Source organism: Amphibalanus amphitrite, unplaced genomic scaffold (genome assembly GCF_019059575.1).
Source record: "Amphibalanus amphitrite isolate SeventyFive unplaced genomic scaffold, NRLGWU_Aamphi_draft 000075F_arrow, whole genome shotgun sequence".
In the NCBI taxonomy this organism is placed as follows: domain Eukaryota; kingdom Metazoa; phylum Arthropoda; class Thecostraca; order Balanomorpha; family Balanidae; genus Amphibalanus; species Amphibalanus amphitrite.
Genome location: NW_024881571.1, coordinates 518,764 through 535,818, shown reverse-complemented (window position 1 = coordinate 535,818; position 17,055 = coordinate 518,764). Strand labels below are relative to the sequence as shown.

Sequence of the window (17,055 nt, the reverse complement as noted above, 5' to 3'; positions counted from 1 at the left end):
AGTCAGCTCGTGATCTATTGAGACTAACGTGACGGTTTGGAGAGGGACCGTCACAACTTTTACATGCCAGAACGAGAGCATAATGTATCGCCGAAACCATACCCGCTCCAGAAGTCATGTGATATGCAATATGCTCCTGAAGGCCGTCCTCCATCGTCGAGGACGGGGAGCAATGACATTGCCCGCGACCCACGTCAGACGCTATCGCCTTTCGGAACTCGTAGAAAACCGGCGGCCGGTCGAGCCGTCCTGGCCGGCGCACCGGTATGCTGGGACTCGCGGCGCTGGCTGCACGGTCGACGAACCTAACGCAGCGCGCCGGTGCTCGCCGCGCGGCGCGCCGCTGCGCGCTGTGCGGTCAGTGGACGACGAACCGGGTCGAACAGCCGGTGAATAAACCCGCGTGCAGCGCCAGCGTCGACCGGCGCCGACCGGTCGACGACTCGGGTCGGGTCGGGTCGGACTGCCTCGCGACTTCTTATTGGGCCGGGGCTAAAAAGCAGGGCGAATTACTCCGAGATGTGCAAGGATCTCTAAACTCCTAACCACAGTGTGGTCGGCATTTCCGGCAGGTTACCGATCTCTGCCGTCGCTCGGTGACAAGATTGTCATGGACGGCGTCACCGACCTTCCTCTGAGTGATTCCCGGGTGACACCGGGTGACAGCCTACCTGACCAGATGAACTGGATTCAGTGGGTAAAAATGTCTAGGTAGGGCGAGAAAATCGGTAATCCAACTAGTTTAGTCGCGAGAGCCGAGAATGCGATGCCATCAGATCGACATGATTCCCTCAAGATCTCTCCTGAAACCGAGCTCGGGTGTACGGAACCTCTCTCCTGTCACCCGGTTGTCATAGAAATTGTCACATCGTTTTACCAACACTCGTCAGTCTGGTGTCAGTGACACGGTGGACACCCCGGTGTCAGTGACACCGCCGCAGCTGGTGCCGCCAGCGGGGGACTGTTTCCTTTGGCTGTTGCCGCTCGGAGACTGCGGAAACGCGAGCACGTGCGACACCATGTGCGGCCGAGAGCACGGCGCCAGTTCCGGGTATAGGACTCCCGCGCCACCGCCGCACTTCAGGGAGCAATATCCGCTCTGGAAATCTGTTATAACGGTACCACCCCATGCTGCAGAGCATATGGGCTATAGCAAAGCAGCAGTGTGTTCACGGTTATTGGCGAATATGTCAGGGTTTGAAATAAGAACATTGAAACTTGTGTCGCTGTTGTTTATTAGCATGCAATAAATCACTTATTACTGAATCTGGAATGTAATGGCGAAGTGTTTTGGATGTCCAAGCAGCTGGTTTGAAGTTTGAACCTCTCCTTCCTGTCTGGCTCCCCGTTTCCAGTCCAGTTCCCTGCACCTCCTGCATACAGTCACTACACACCAGTCCGGCCCGCCGTGCCGTGCCGGACCACACTTTCTCCAATTAGCCGGCTGAGTCAAATCCGTACAACGACCGCTCGGGCACCGTGCAATTGTTTCACAGCTCGCCAATCGGCGACTGAAGTTCGGCACGTGTGGTCTGTATAGTGACAACGGCGGCTAACGCTGACCGATTAGTGCGTGATTATGATTACACGTCACAATACAGGCGTTCAAACAAGCTAATGTCCCCGTGTTGCAATAATGGGTCATAAAACCACACAATGTTGACTTAGCTTGATAAATTGGGCATGGATAGGGGTGAATTCATCTGCAGTCGTGAGTCTGAGCTTTAGCGTTCCTTGTCATTTGTGTGGATGCCGTATGATGCAGTAAAACTGGTGCAGAGCATTTGCTCATTTTGAAGACGTGACCTTTTCCTAAAACCATGAGTACACGTTATAACGGCAAGACCAAAACACCAAAATGTGCTTCTCCTTTCACTGTACTGCGCGACACTCCTGAGCCCAGCGACAAACTAGGTCACCCATGTCTGCAGTAAACGGGACTTTGGAAAGAAACAGGGCAAAAATGCTCCCCTCCCTGGGGTGTGCCAAGCGCCGCTCTGCAAACGGACAGCCGTCGCCACTCGGGAACGATTGTCTGCCGAAACCAGACGGAGAAATCACTCTCCGTGACAACTCGGGTGACATTCCCGTCGTGTTGGCTTGATTTATATTTTCAACAACGCCACACTTTGTCACGCAATGAGACAACTTTCTAATGGTTGGTATTTGTGATACAGAAGACACTTTTAAGCGTCTCTTTTGGTGAATGGAATTTTCAAATTGAATATTTATTTTTTAAAGTTCATTACAGAATCAAATGAATTCATCGCATGCCACCAAAAGAAGAAAAAAATTAGTTGTAGGACAAGCTGATCTTGGAAAAAAAATTGCAGGAGAATAAAATACCTGGCAGCTTGAAAACTCAATTCTTGCGTTTCTTTTTAAAACAATAACATGTCTTGTTTTTATTGAAAACGATTTTTACAGTGTTGCGTTTACCCATGCATCCTAAGAGATGCTTTCACATTTTACAAACAGTCGCTTGCACATGCAGAGGGGCATGCATTTTTCACTTCTTAAAATATTGCATTTCCTCATGATGGCGGTAAGCAACAATCCAAGAAAGAGCATACATATTTGGAGCCAAGGCTGGCTAACTAGCAAACTAGCCGTAACCGCATGAATCTTTTTCATCGCTTTGATGCAGATATATCGTGACTCAAATCAGAGAAATTCCAGTAGCGCTTTCGCACCCTACTGCGCCGCGACGGGAGCATTTTCCAGCAAACGATATGCCATTATATCACGAGCGTGCAAGTGAACGCTTTCACTTAAGTCCGGTTCAAAGAACTCTCGACAAAGGAGGCGGCTCTGCAGGACGCCAGGTACGCTGCGGGGGAGTCAGGCGCTGCTGAATAGCGTGCCGCGTGCGACGTCAGTGCCGCCTCCGTCCGTGATACCATCGGGACACTGAGCGTGACCACGGCGGTCTCCGGACCCCCTGGTCCCCTATAGCCACCCAGGGACCCCTGCGGCCCCCTGTGGGCCCCTCGGCGGGCGGTCAGTGCTCCCGGGGCGCGGAGGTGGCGTGAAGGCCTCGCCGATAGGGTGTCATGCATGCGGTTGGCACCACCGGATGGACGGCAGCGCTCACTGGGTTACTGGGAAAACACAGCCAAGGCCGCCGGGAGTCGGCTGCGGCAGCAGGCGCTCCCTCCCCTCACCTGGCCCTCACGGCTGGCGCAGCTCGACGGACGTTGAACCAGGGGAGTGGTCGGGGAAAGCTGCAGCTCTCACAGGAGCTTGTGGCCCTGTCAATACATTTTTGGCGCAGCTGCACAATCAATTCGAGAGGCCCTCAATGTTATTTCTCAGACAGGGAGAAAGTGTCCTTGGTGAATTTCGCCCCTTGCAATGTCAATTGGAGGCGTCATAAACTAAGCTGTTCGCACGGTCTCTCTGTCATTGAGCTGGATTATATTTTCGGGGAACCATTGCTATCAGCAGAATTCATTGACGCGCAAATATTTCAGTCGCTTTATTGTCATTTGAAGGTTATTATTGTGCTTCTTCTCCTGACCGACCATTAATCCGAAACTGGCGTCAGAATCTCCCATCCTTGTTATTGCAAGAACGGAAACTGATAACTCAAGCATGAACATGTGTATTCCGGGATTATTGAGCTAATTGTGCTTAACCTTTCCTCAGTATGTGATGAAATGACAAACGAGGAAAGCTTCTTTGTCCGGTTCGGTTCACGTCTCCCACCGCGAACCACGCAACATCAATCAATCCTCACCTCTGTTTGAAGGGCAAGGCCGGAAAACGCAGCTGCTCTCGTGGGTCGCTGCTCTGCGGACAGCGGGCCACCTCCCCCTCCCCCTCCCACCCGCAGCGGCGTGCTGTTACGCCATCCACGTGTACCGTATTACGGAACACACCGTAGGCTCCTCCCCCTCCCTCCTCCACCCTCCCCGCCTGCTCTGCCAAATCGTCCCGGTTGCGGCGGGCGGCGGGCGAAGCGGTGAGGTAGAATAGACGGTCATACTGCCGTATGATCCAACATACCGGTCATACCTCGTCATCCCCCATTGTCAGCGGTATGACTGATCCTGCCGTTCATACGGTCACCGGCCAGTTCACGCAGGTGCGTTGTTTACCAGCGCCGGAGGTAACGGGTCAGCCGGCGCGCCGTTACCAGTCGAACGGCGCCAAACCGGCCGGCGTGGCGCGCTGCCGACCGGGGTCAGCTCGGGTCACGGACTGTGGTCAGTGCGGGTCAGAGACCGGGGTCAACCCGCTGCAGCTACCTGAACGGTCGTAGCGCCGGGGCGTGGAACTGGACTGGACTGACTGGGAACGTAGGAATAAAAAAAAAATGAGTTAAGCGTTATCGGGTGTGGTGATCAAGAAGCGACCCCTTGGATAAAATAGCTGAGGGTGTGGAAAATGTGATGAAAATGTACTCATACGGCTGGATTCAGCCCACAATTATAATGACGACATTATCTGACAGCATACGAATTCCTGACGGCTGTGACGTAGCGCTTTGGTCAGGTGATTAACGCACTGAACGACTGGGCGGTGCTGATGTCACGTGACTGTGTGTGCGGTTTTTACGGTGCATCTGGCCGGCCGAGTTGACGGCACACATAACGGCTTGGGTCATTGGCTGAGGTCATTGGCGCATCACCGTGCGGCCGGCCCACACTGGGCCGGGGGTCCGGAAAAGTGCTAGAAATTATTTGTGATTGAGTTGTTGATCTCAGTGACAAGCAAACATGCTAAAAACGAAGTGGGGTTGCTTAACCCTCGCCGGACCTATTGTCGGACCCCCCACCCCCTCGGCCGGCCGAGGGGGGAGGGTTGGTACGACCCCTTTTTGCCGTTTCGCCCCTAATGGAGCTAGAGCCTCGCGGAAAAACAAGCGTGTGCGCCGTTTCAAGGCGGAACGATTGATACCCGATTTTAAGGTCCCAGGTCAACCGGTAACCTCTGAGGTGAAGTCAAAAAGCCCAAGGTAGGGTTTGGTTTTTGGCAAATAATTTCGCAAAAAATGGCCGCAGAGCAGCGATTTTGGCACCATCGTGTTCGCCTGGCTCAGGCGCGTCGAATGGCATACTTTTTGTTCGGGTGAGGTCAACTTAAGGTATTGACCTCGAGTCAAGGTCAGTTCAGAGCCCATCAGGCCACGAACTTAATCGAAGGAGGTCGTATCGCATATCATTCGATTCGGGAGGTCTTCCCGAGTCCATTGGTGGCTTTCCCGAGTCGCTGGCTCAATTTGATCATGAGTTATTGACGAGAAACTCCTATGACCGGTGTGACGTCATAAATGACGTCACGGAAGGTCAAAAATGCAAAAGTAAAGCATCGGATCTTGCAAGGAGTGCACGAAATCACGATTCCGTGTGCTTGAGATAGTTTGAAATCATTCCATGCGCAAAAACAACAGTTTCCTTATTTCCCCATTCACTTTTAATGGTGAGGTCACGTGACCTCGAAGAGTAGCAGGCATTAGCAAAAATTGCGAGTAGGGCATGACAGAAAGATGATTGGTTGTTTGTATGGCATGGCCATTTTTAACGGCTCGAAATAACATTTCTCAAAAAGTGTAACTAAAGAGCAAGTTGTTGTTGATTATCACTGACTTGTGTTTAGGGGTTAATAATGACTGAATTTTTGAGTTTGGCCCAGAAATGTTGACAGCATTGTGTGCGTTGATCAATTTTGAGCTCAGGGACATATATTTCATTTAGATTATAAGCGTTTGTTTTTCACAACTTCCAGCGTTTTAAAGAGCGCCGGGCCTTCAGTAGAGCGGCGAGGTGACAATTGCCCCTGCATCATGTGGTTTACTGGCGCATATCTCGAAAAGTAGCAGGGAAAAGCAGCAAAGCACCTATATGGAACAAAAGATGAGTAATCAGAGGCTAGTATGAAATGTTCATTTTTAGCCGCTCGAAATAACGTTTTTATAAAAGTCTAATTAAAAAATTGGATATGATTTTAAATTACGTCTTGCAGCTGCCTGCAAACAGCTAGCTTATCTTGCAGAAAAGCGATGCAATATGTCAGAATGATGTTGGCACAGTGAACAACAGTGCCCTGAACTAGTCTGACAGGAAATTTCGTTCAAAACGACGATTGGTCAACTAATAAATTACCACTAAAGTTCATCATTAAAATCGGTAAATGTGGTGGCCTATAGAGAGCCTAAATTGTCTTGTGTTTGGTGACAACTGACGACCTCAATTTTGACCTTAGGGCAAAACTAGCATCGTAATCGTATTCTTCGATCAATTTGGGATTAAATGATACCTATTTTGTTCATATTGCGGACAGTCAGTTTGGGGGAATTTCTAGCGCTTTTTCAGGCTGTCGGCCTATAGTGCGGCCGTCGACCGGCGAGCCGCCTGGCGGCGTCGGTCGGAACTAGCGCTCGGCCGCCCGACCGCTGATTGTCACTTGCTGAAACAGTCAGCCGGGCTCAGCGATCAGCGGGCACGCTCTGGAATTCGCGACACGGATCACTCATGGCTCCTGTTACGGAGCCGCCGCCATCGCCAGACGGCAGGAATGTGAAAGAATTGAGCACGGACTGTGCCATTGTTTGGCTTCTTCAGACACGAAAAACAGGCCCCGTTTGGAGTCGGTGACGGGGCAATGCACGAAGCCAAATGCCGCATGCTGCACCCATTTTCCTAAAAAGACGTGTTCCAGTTGAATGCTTCCCAACTGATCAAATGAAATATATTTGCAAGGCTCCTTACAATACATCACTCAGTAAAACTGCGTGTCTATAACGTTCTATCCATTGCCTCGGCGAACCTGGAAGTTCAAAAGTTCATCTCGGGTCACCGTTCACCACACACGCCTGTGCAGTGTTCGCACAACTCCGCTGATAATATCACAACGGTGCATTGTCTGTGTCTGCATTAAACGTTTGCAGGGCGTTATTCAATCAGCATGGTGTTCTGGCTAAACGGAACTCGGACCACAGCTTCTACTGGACCTTATTCGATAAACTGAGCTGGTTGTCTCGCATTTGTGAACAAGGCACAGGAGATCGCAATTTTGATAGGTAAATTCCCATTAAATTGCGTTGACTTTGTATGTCACTTATGACAGGTGACCAATCACCTTTGACATATAACGGAAGACAGTGAGGTGAAAATGTGAGCTAGTTTTGGTTCGCGCTTCCAAAGTGACCTAACATTGGCGGAAATGCCAACTCAACTGGTCGTTCATAACTGCACGGGGAGCGAGAAGATAGAGCGTGCGATTCGTGTCTGACGTCTGTTGGATAACGAGTGGATTCGATTGGTATTTTGAAGAGCGTAGGCATTCTCTGGGCATCTAATAAATAAACTGTCGGAATTACTGAGTACATAATTTATATTTGACCTTATTTGTACTAAATTTGGTTTCACTCATGTCTGCAGGTAAAAAGGTCAAAGTAGTTGTCATTTTCGAGTGTCCTACCGCGCATCCTGTCATTTGTCACATCATACGCATCTCTCAAAACCTGACAGTGTCCTGTCATCTGAATCTGTTCGGTAGTCAGACTGACCGCTCACCAGCTGACCTGGTGACCCCGCGGTCACCAGTCAGTGACCCCACGGTCACCAGTCGGTGACCCCACGGTCACCAGTCGGTGGCTCTGAGGTCAGTACCCGGTGACCGGCCCGGTTACGGTGAACAGAACCGTCGGCTGATCCGTTGAGTGACGGGGCGGTGACCGGTGTAATGGGGACGGATTGAGAGGTGCTACGGAAAAGGGGCGGTGCGCAGGGCGGTGCGCAGGGCGGTACCGGGGGCGGAGTGGGCGGTACGGAGTACGAACTGTGCTTGGTGACATGAAAGTGGCCCAGACGATGCATTGGTCAGCAAATGGGCCGTCAGAAATCGACTTCACGAAGCTATGGCTGTGCAAGTCTAAATTCACGGAGAATGAACCCTCCTCTCTTGAACTCAATGATGACGACATCATGAAGTACATGACCCGCGCAGTGCGCGCTGCAGAGCATTGCAAACAGACATGTCCATTGCGTGTTCACTGTGCAGCCAACTTCGTACCAATGCGCAGCGCGCAGGACAGGTCAACGACCCTTCGGACGAGCGCTGCTGATGTAAGCGATTGGCACGCCATCGATTAAGTAGAACAGTGCAGCTGGCACATTCGAAGCATTAGCAGATCTGGCGCGATCAGCTGACCAGCACGGGTGCCGTAACATAGGTCAGTAACCTGTCAACGGTCGGTCGGCGCATGTTGTTTATGAGACTGGCCATCGACCCCGAGCGGTCGGCACGCAGGATGGTCATCTGACCCGCGACCGGCACGGGGTCAGCTGATCGGAACCGGCGCGGGTCATCTCACCCCGACTGGTATGGAGTTGGTCATCGCCCGCGGATAATCCCTTCCTATCCAGTCAATGATGGTGCAAGTGTTTGACTATGCGTCCAGAATTTCATTTCATCAATAAGCGTCGATTTTTGAAATCAAATGTTAAGCTTTACGTCAGCCATCTCTAGGGTGTTGCCCGTAATCATTTTATTTCCAACTGAGCTCCGTTCACGCCATTACGTTTCACCCGCCGACTGACACGGGAATCCAAGCCGTTTGAGACACATCAGCTTGATGAAGTTAGAGCGAATGGAGGTTGTTGAACTGCCGGTCGCATAGTGACGGTACCCTCTCTGATCTTCTGCCGCACTGTCGGTGTAGGATCATTGATCTATATTGGATATTTTCCTAGGAATGTCTCTGAACACCTGATGCGGCTCTGGATTTCATTATTCACGGCAGATCCGGGAGCGGGGCAGCTGTCGGCTCTCAGCAGCTCGGTACTGTTGCCCCGCGCGAGCTGCCCAGCTCACCGTCAGAGCTCCAGGAATAGCTCCCGATCATGAGCACCCCACCCCGCCCCGCGCCGCGCCGGTCGGCGACTGAAACTCCGCGGCGCAGCGAGCAATGACCCCAGCGGCGCGGGTTTTTGGCGCGTGGGACCGTTTGGCCGGGCTCCCGGCGTTGACCCAGATGGGTGCCCGAGCTGCCGGCAGCCGGTCCGACGTGTCACCCGCGGGACAGCCGCCCCCGGCCGGCGGGGTGCAGGGGACCCTCGTGGGACAGCTGAGGGATACCCGCGAGCTGTGAGCCAACCCCCGAGACCTCTGCAAGGAACCACCGGAACTTCATCGAATACCGCTGGGAGCTCGCGCACCGAGGGGCTGTTGAAACACAGCGGAGACTTCTCAGGAGCCGCTGAAGCTCTGGGACATCCCTAGTTCGCCAGTTCGCCGCTCGCCGCTACTAGGGCTGATAATCCCGGGATCGGGATCCCGGGATCCCGGGATTGTATTAATCCCGAATCCCGGGATTAGAAGCATCGGGATTTCGGGATCCCGATATTTTCCGTACAGAAACATCGTTCATAAAGTGTAGCTGATAGAAGGTATGTAAAAAAAGGTAAGTGAGTAACAACGCATTACAGTGCAGTTTTATGTCCAAAGATCTTACTTACGCCGTGCAAAGTCGTTATGCACAAGTATTGGTTACATATATACCTAATTGACATTGTTTCACACCGTCTCAGCCTTCACAATGTGGCGAGAGACGAGCTCTCTCTCTCGGCTCATCTCTCGCTCCCCGCGACGTCCCTCGCGTACTCGGTTTAACAGATCATTTTGCACGATGACATACTATGCCGACTATCGAATTCGAGTCCATCGAGTGGGAGGAGGTCGGCCGTCTTCTCTGTGTGACTGTGGGAGCACGTCTGGTGGCTCAGTTACTGTCAGTGCCCCGTGGCTGGACGATCCATGAGGCTGGCCGGGCGCCCTGGGCATGGTTACCGTTAGTGAATAATTATTAATTACGTGCCTACTGTAGATACAGAAGTGATGGACGCTGATGATCCTGAATCAGCGCCGTCTCTTCAGTCGATGCTTCAACAAGCTCTAGATGAGGTTAGAGCTCCAGAGCAAGGCACCAGTTCATGCCCGTCTGGGATTAACTTTTCGCAATCTTCTCTGATGATGACGAAGGCCATAAGGAAAGAATTGGAAAATTTACCTATCTCAGGAAGGACAGGCATGGTAGCGCTGTCCTACAACTGGCTGAAGGGCATAGTTCCTACGAGTGTTGAATCGGAACGAGTGTTTTCCACTGTCGGGAATATCGTCACAAAAGTGCGGTCGAGTCTCGGCGACGAAGTCGTTGATGCACTTTGCTTCCTCAAGTGCTACTACCGTAACAAGTGAATGTGACCAGGACATGCTGCTGGTCAGACGACCACAATCCGTAGGCACGTCTATTGTATCCTGACTCGAAATATAAACAAGAAATACAATGATCAATGTCATTCATGCTCTTATATTTGTTCGGGGTGAAGGTGTATGCCTGGTATTGTGTTTATGATGGTAAGGATGCGCCATATACATACGATATTGCAAGAAAATTCTGCTTTGTAGACAGGTTAAAATAAAAACTGCTCAATCCCGGGATCCCGGGATATCCCGGGATTGCATTTCTAAAATCCCGGGATCCCGGGATTGCCAAAAAGTCCCGGGATTATCAACCCTAGCCGCTACCGTGCAGCGGTACGCATTGTGCGGCTCTCGGCTCGCTGCGGGGCCTGTCACGGCTGCTCGCTACCGGTCGCGCGCTAACGGTGCGCCCGTGCGTCCACCGACGTCAACACGGGGCGGGCGGAGACGATGTCCGGCCGGCCGGCGCGCCGAAGACCGTCCATCCGGTCGGCGGGCGCCGCCGGTTCCGGTGTCTCGTCGTTCTGCCGCCGGCGGCGCTAGTATCGCCGACGGCGGCAGGTGGCGGCGCGGGCCGCGGCCGGCCAGTGGCGGCACGTCGGTACCGTCGTCGGGAGCGCTGGCCGGCCGTCGACCCCGCGTCACTCGGTTAGTGGGTCAGCGCACAACGCGCCGCACCGCGCCGCCGCCGCCGCCGTGCGGACACGCTCAAGTGAGTTTACGGGACTGGGAGCGTGCAGGGCACTGACTGCTGCGGCCAGGTCAGTTCTGACGACAGGGGGGGGGGGGGGGGGTAGTCTAAGGCTGCCTGGAGATATAGCGGGATCGCGATGGCTCAGGGTTATGTTTGTTTTTGTAATCGCGACTGAACGCACCTGCTTTAGCGCATTTATCATAAGGTTCAATGAGAAGAATTATGAGTGGTTTCGCCTTGGTTGCGTTCAAAGTTCAAAGCAAAAGACATGTGTGCTGGGTGATTACTGATTAGTTAATGATTATGCCACTGGCCACATTTTATTCACTTTTCCAATGGGGACAATGGGGATCAGAGCACGAATATATAACGGTTACTATAATGTTACGGCATTTTGATTTTTGAAACAAATTGCTTTGTAAATAACTGGTTTATCGTAACAAAATTGTAGCATAATTTAAATAACAAAATTTACAAAAATGAGTCTAGCTATAAAAAATCAAAACGTCTGATGTATGTATGAAACGCGTCCGTTCCCATTGGCGGGCTATTGCTCGGTGACGGTGCGGGCTGCGCGGGTGAAAATTTCTCTCAGAGTCGGACGCGTACATTGCATGCGTACAGTGCATTAACTTGAGTTGAACTTGAGTTTTTGGGCGGTGGTTTCAGCGGTATGCACGGGGCAGACGCATCTTTGCGGCATTTTGGGCCGCGGCCGGCGCCGAGCCTAGCAGAGAGCACGTGCCTTAGGCTCAGATTGTTAGCTGCGAAAACTGAGCGAAATCGGAATCGGGACTGAGGTTATTGAACTCTGACGAAAAACATCGGCGCAAGGCTAAATAAAATAAACGAGAAATAAACCTATGGTTCTTGCAATAGATGAAAAAATGAAGATTTTGCTATCTCACTTCTCAGCGAAAAAAAAACATCCTATGACCGTTTATTTGTAATTATAGATTTATTAATTAATCCTTGTCGATCCAGAACGATATCGCACCACAAAATAATCCAGCATTGTGCTGCGTAGTTTTCGCACCGATGGGTTTCATCATGCTATCCGCGCGGGGTGCCAGTCTCGCCGGTCCACGCGGCCACGCCGTGCCGTGTCCGTCCAATTTACCTGGCGGCGGTATCAGGTGACCTATCATGGCCCCGCCGCGCAGGGTGACGCACCGGCCAGCCCGCTGGTGACGCCACTAGCCCCCCCCCCCCTACAAGGGAGCGCACGACTGACCCGACTCGGCTGAGACCAGTAATACCTCCCCAGCAACAGGGCAGGTCACAGGAGGTCAGACAGGAGGTCAGACAGGTCCCCGCCCGTCGGCACCGCCCCAGCAACCAGTGCCGCCCTGGGGCTCTCCCAGTGGGCCGGTGTTTGCTCGAGTGGCAGTCTGGAGCGACCTCTCACCTCAGCCCGTGCCAGCCATGAGACGTGCCGCCCCCGCCCCCGCCCCCGCAGTGCAGACGCTCAGTTTACAATCGCGCTGGCGTCGGAGGCCGCGGCGAGACGAGCGGGCCGGCGTGCGCCCGGAGTCAACGCCCTCGGGCGCCGCTCGCCCGGCCGCCCGTGTTGCAATGCGGAGTCTGCCGAGCGCGCCGCCCGAAACTGTCGCCATTTTTGCCGCCAAGACGTTGCAAGTGAGCACGCCACAGGTCGACTGTAACGCAGTGACGGTGGCGCGATGGCGGCCCGGGGTACTCGACCGGTAGCTGGGTCAGGGCTGCACTGGTACGGCGCGTCGAACGGTGCCGGCCAGAGCACGCTGGCGGTACGACCCCGGGTGGCGACCGACCGACGGTGCCGGCGGCGGCGGCGGCGGCCATTGACCCGGCCATGGGCGAGCGAGGAGAGACGACGACGGAGGCGGCGACCTGCATCGGTAGAGACGGCGGCCGACGAGCCGACGGGAGACCGGCCCGACCAACGGGACGGACGGAAGACATAAGGAGAAAGAGGGGGTGGGATGGTTAGAGGCCAGGCTTTCTCCACGGGGATCTGTGGTCACATCCAATCGGATCAGTGCATGATGGATGTCAGTCGGTGGTTGGGTTGTTGCTGGGGGTGGTTGCCGGCCGGAGAATCGCTGATTTCCAGTATCACGGCATGGTAAATGGGACAGCGGTCAGCTGGAAATGTGACAGAAGTGTGACAGTGTGGCACCGTTCCGGGAAATGTGACGGCCCGCTGAGTCTTGAGACGTTTCCAACCGCTACATATGACAGACAGTCAACAGCTGCAGACCTGTCAGCGCGGGGTGGGCTGGGAGCACCGCAACGACCAGCGCCTCGCTGGCGTGCCTTGCCACCCCTGTCCCCAGCCCAGCCGTCTCTCCAAAGGCTCTGGATTCGACAGATGTGCGCCGTGATGTCTGCATCGAGCCAGACATCGCTGTTTATGATGTTACAAAGGTTACATTAATGCCAGCACTCAGCAGGTCTCTTGTCGACATCTGTCGGTCCGAAACGGTACGGTGGTCAGACAACGGGCCCGTGTCTTAATCAGGAGACGATCGATGTCTGAATCAATCTGCATGTGTTCCTGTCTGTCAGGGAGCTGGTTCATATGCGTCAGACAGCGAACACGCATCTATATTAGACAGGAGCAGCCACTGGGTGTGTCCCTAACAGACAGACAGACAGACGGACAGGCTGCTCGCCGGACGTCGGACGGGGACGCCCGCTGAATCAGAGCTGCAGGGGCCGGCATTGCAGCCCCGCAGCCCCTGCAGGCCAGGTGGCGAGCCATGCGGACATGGTGCTTACATCCATCCCGGATTACCGGTGAACGTTCCCCGCCGGCAGACCGCGATCCCGTCGTGCTGTTGCACTGCAGTGGGACGGCTGGCTTCCGCTACAACTGTTAGTGGGAGAATTAATTACGAACATAGGACGATATTTTATATCCACGTTGCGATACTGCGATCGAACTGAAGGCGCATTTATGCCGACCATTTGCTCACTCAACACTTCTTGGTGAGATAGCTGAGTGTTGGTTTGGTTTGGTCCCGCTGTAATGGTCGGCCTCGTCCATCAAGTCTGAATGGCCATCTGTCGTGCCAGACATCCGCTGCTCTTTCAACTTCACGCACAGATGTATCTGACCGCTGACCAGACACTTCCTCCTGACAATAATTCCTCATGTGGTCTCTGACAGTGCGGTGTCCGTCTGACAGACCAGACTCCGCCGTCTGACAGACCAGACTCCGCCGTCTGACAGACCAGACGCCGCCGTCTGACAGACCAGACGCCGCCGTTGTGACAGTCCATACGTCACCCTCTGACGTGCACGTCTGTGATAACCGGGGTGACGTCTCCAGCTGACGTGCAGGATGAGTCGGATTGATCTGACCGGCCCGGTAGCGTGCCGCTCGCTCATTATCTCTGAATTAGTTGGAAACCCTCGCCCCGGCAGTCCCGGAACGCGGCGCACGAGGCCATGAGTGACGGTGGAGTAGCCGTGCTGTGGTTCGTTCAGTCACCTCCAATTCCATCACGTATTTCACATGCAAATAGCCACGTGACCGCATCGTTACTCATGGCACCCGTGTCAGTTTATAAACGCTCCGCGGTGAGTGAAGCCATTTATTTCCCCGCGACTGCGCTCAGAGAATATCTGGGCTGACCGGAAGCGTGCCTTGCGAGCCTGGCGGTTAGGGAAACTAAGTCTGAACGATGGCTTATTTGGGCGATATTTTCTGTTGTCACGGCTTGCGTGCCGGTCTGGGCTCAGCTGTCGGTGTTTTTTTGTATGTTGCACAACGTCCCCAGCCGGCGGCCGGTGACGCGTCGGCGGGCGAAAGTTCGGCCCGCCGGGGTCACTGAACTGGACTGTGCACGGCGGACTCAGCACGTGCCACCCCCGCCCCCACCCCCGCCCCCGCCCCGCCCGAAATATAGCCGGTCGCGGCCTCAGTGACCGGTTGGTAGCAGCCTACTGAGCCAGTGCTCCCAGAGTAGTTAGTTTATTTACGGCAGATTATACAAAGAAGAAGTCATGTGTTTAACTCACCGTGGCTACTACTGCCACTACCGGTTGTCATATTAACTGCATAATGCACTAATGCAATGCTAAGGCTCACGTTACTGTATATAATACTAGTACCGGCAATGGAGGAAGACAATATGCATATTTCCCGGTAAGAAACATGAGTTGTCGCGAAGCCGCGCCGTTATGGATTTAACCCGCCCGGTAGGTGGGCGGGATTTAGGCTCACGGTTCATTCACCCAGGTGTGTGACACTTTGTCCGAGCGGACTGTCCGCTCGGCAACCCGACCGCGTGCGGATTCCACGGAAAGTGTGTCGATGACACCACCAGCCAACGGTCGATTTTTACAGCATGCATGTTTGAAATGGGCTGTTCTGGAGCGATGTGAAAGAGGTTCAGCACTGACGCGTGCCAGTATCACGGATTTTCTGGATAATTTGATGCGAGGTGCCCTTCGGATTGGATTGAGCTCCCGCGCCGAGCGCGGCTGTCTGTCAGTGTCGACGAGTGCCAGCTCTCCGGTCGCTCGGCGCGCCTCCCACGGCTGAGCTGAGTCGGCTCCCCTGCCCCGGAGGACAGAAAAAAACGTCCGAGCTTAGCGGTGCGAATACTGCCGTGGTCCGGCGCGCTCCCCCGGCGCTTCCGTATCGACTGGGGACAAAAAATCCCCCACCCCTCGGCCGGGTTCAACGACCGCCCCAGTTTAAAGCCCCACCCCTTCGTCCTGACGACCTTTCCCCAGCGTCGGCGCGCTCTGGCCCCTCTGCAATTTAGCTAGCGGGGCGGCCGTCGGGTAGGGGCCTTTGTGTGTGCCGGGCCGTGTGTAAGTCACGTGCTCGCGTCCCGACCGGCCGGGCAGGGGCAGGACGGGCTGACCTTGACGCAGTCAGCGCTCACCCCCCATCCTATTATGAGAAGGCGGCGCCCGTCTCTGCCGGTCGATAGTGAACCAGGAAGCGTGCGGTGACGATCGGGAGCAGTGGGAGCCGGTTAGGTAGCCACACAGACAGCTGAGGGATTTGGCGGCTCCCGCGTCCGGCCCACCGCATCAGCCGACCGGTCGGCGGCCTCTCTGAGAACCGGAGGACGATGCCGGTAGGGATAGAGCCCGGGTACGAGAAAGACCGACGACCGGACGTCGAGTTGTTTGGGTGAAAATGGCTATCTCGGTTTTATAATTGCAGTCCAGGAAAGTGAGTGGGCCTATCACAACCCATCGCGGAAGTGGAGCACCCCTTCTTCGTGCCATGAGCTGCACGATTTCCATTCAGAGCATTCAAGGTCATGTTTACTACGACAGTGTGTAAAAAGCTGAGTTATGCTGCCCTCGTGCGTAATTACTTCCTGAGAGAGCGGCGTTCATGGCTCGCTGGCCGCCCGCTGCTTTAATTGGATCGGTCCGGGACGGCGCCGGCGCGTCTGATGGGACGGGCCCGCGCCGGGACAGGACGGGACACCCCGCCGGGCCGGGCCCGCTGAGACGGTCGACTGATGTGGAGTGACGTGGCGCGACTGTCGGGATGGGGAACGGAGAGACGAACTGAGCAGAGGGAGGGAGTCGGCCACATCTTAATCGTTGCGAAGCGTGGGCTGCATTTCCAAACTGAAACGGAACGATTTTGCTGACAAAATAAGATGTCCAGTGTCCACCTAGATGTTTGCAGATATAGCGTGGCAGATAAAAGTGGATTATTATTGAAGATAATATGCCTAACCATCAAGTTATGCGGTATAACGCGGCTCATGGAATTAACCTCTGTTTCTTCGCTTCAGCCTCAATTAACTTCCACGCTACTCCATAACCACCACCCTATGATCACCTCTGAGAACCTGCTCCGCTATTTGTGGCTCCAAGTCCCGCTATCCGCCCTCCCTCCACCGCACACCGTCCAGGTTCCGCCGACCGCTGAGGTGTCTGTCTACCATGGACGGTTACAGCAGCTGGCAGCTGCTCGAGCCGGCAGCTGTCGGTTTCTGACACGCTCCTAGCGGCTCAAGGCTCCACCGTTTGACGGGCGCGTACCGCCTCCGCCTGCCCGCTGCGGTCAGGCCCGACCGGCTCCCAACGGTCGGTGACCACTCAGCGTGGAGGGAGGCTGGGAAGGAAGGCTGACGGGTGGACGGGAGGGAGCCACCCGCTGGGAAGGAGAAGGGTGTGAAGGTGG

At 54.4% G+C, this 17,055-nt stretch overlaps 1 protein-coding gene across 3 annotated transcripts in view; it reads left to right on the top strand.

The window, feature by feature from the left end:
• Positions 1-17,055, top strand: part of LOC122379295 (ankyrin repeat and SOCS box protein 10-like) — a 32,063-nt gene that overhangs the window by 9,443 nt on the left and 5,565 nt on the right. The window contains exon 1 of one of the 3 annotated variants that reach the window (XM_043361356.1): positions 10,760-10,921. The exons of the other annotated variants lie outside the window; for them this stretch is intronic. The gene's annotated coding sequence lies outside the window, so the exon portion shown is untranslated. Of the gene's footprint in view, positions 1-10,759; positions 10,922-17,055 lie in introns of those variants that run through there. 3 annotated transcript variants of the gene reach the window in all.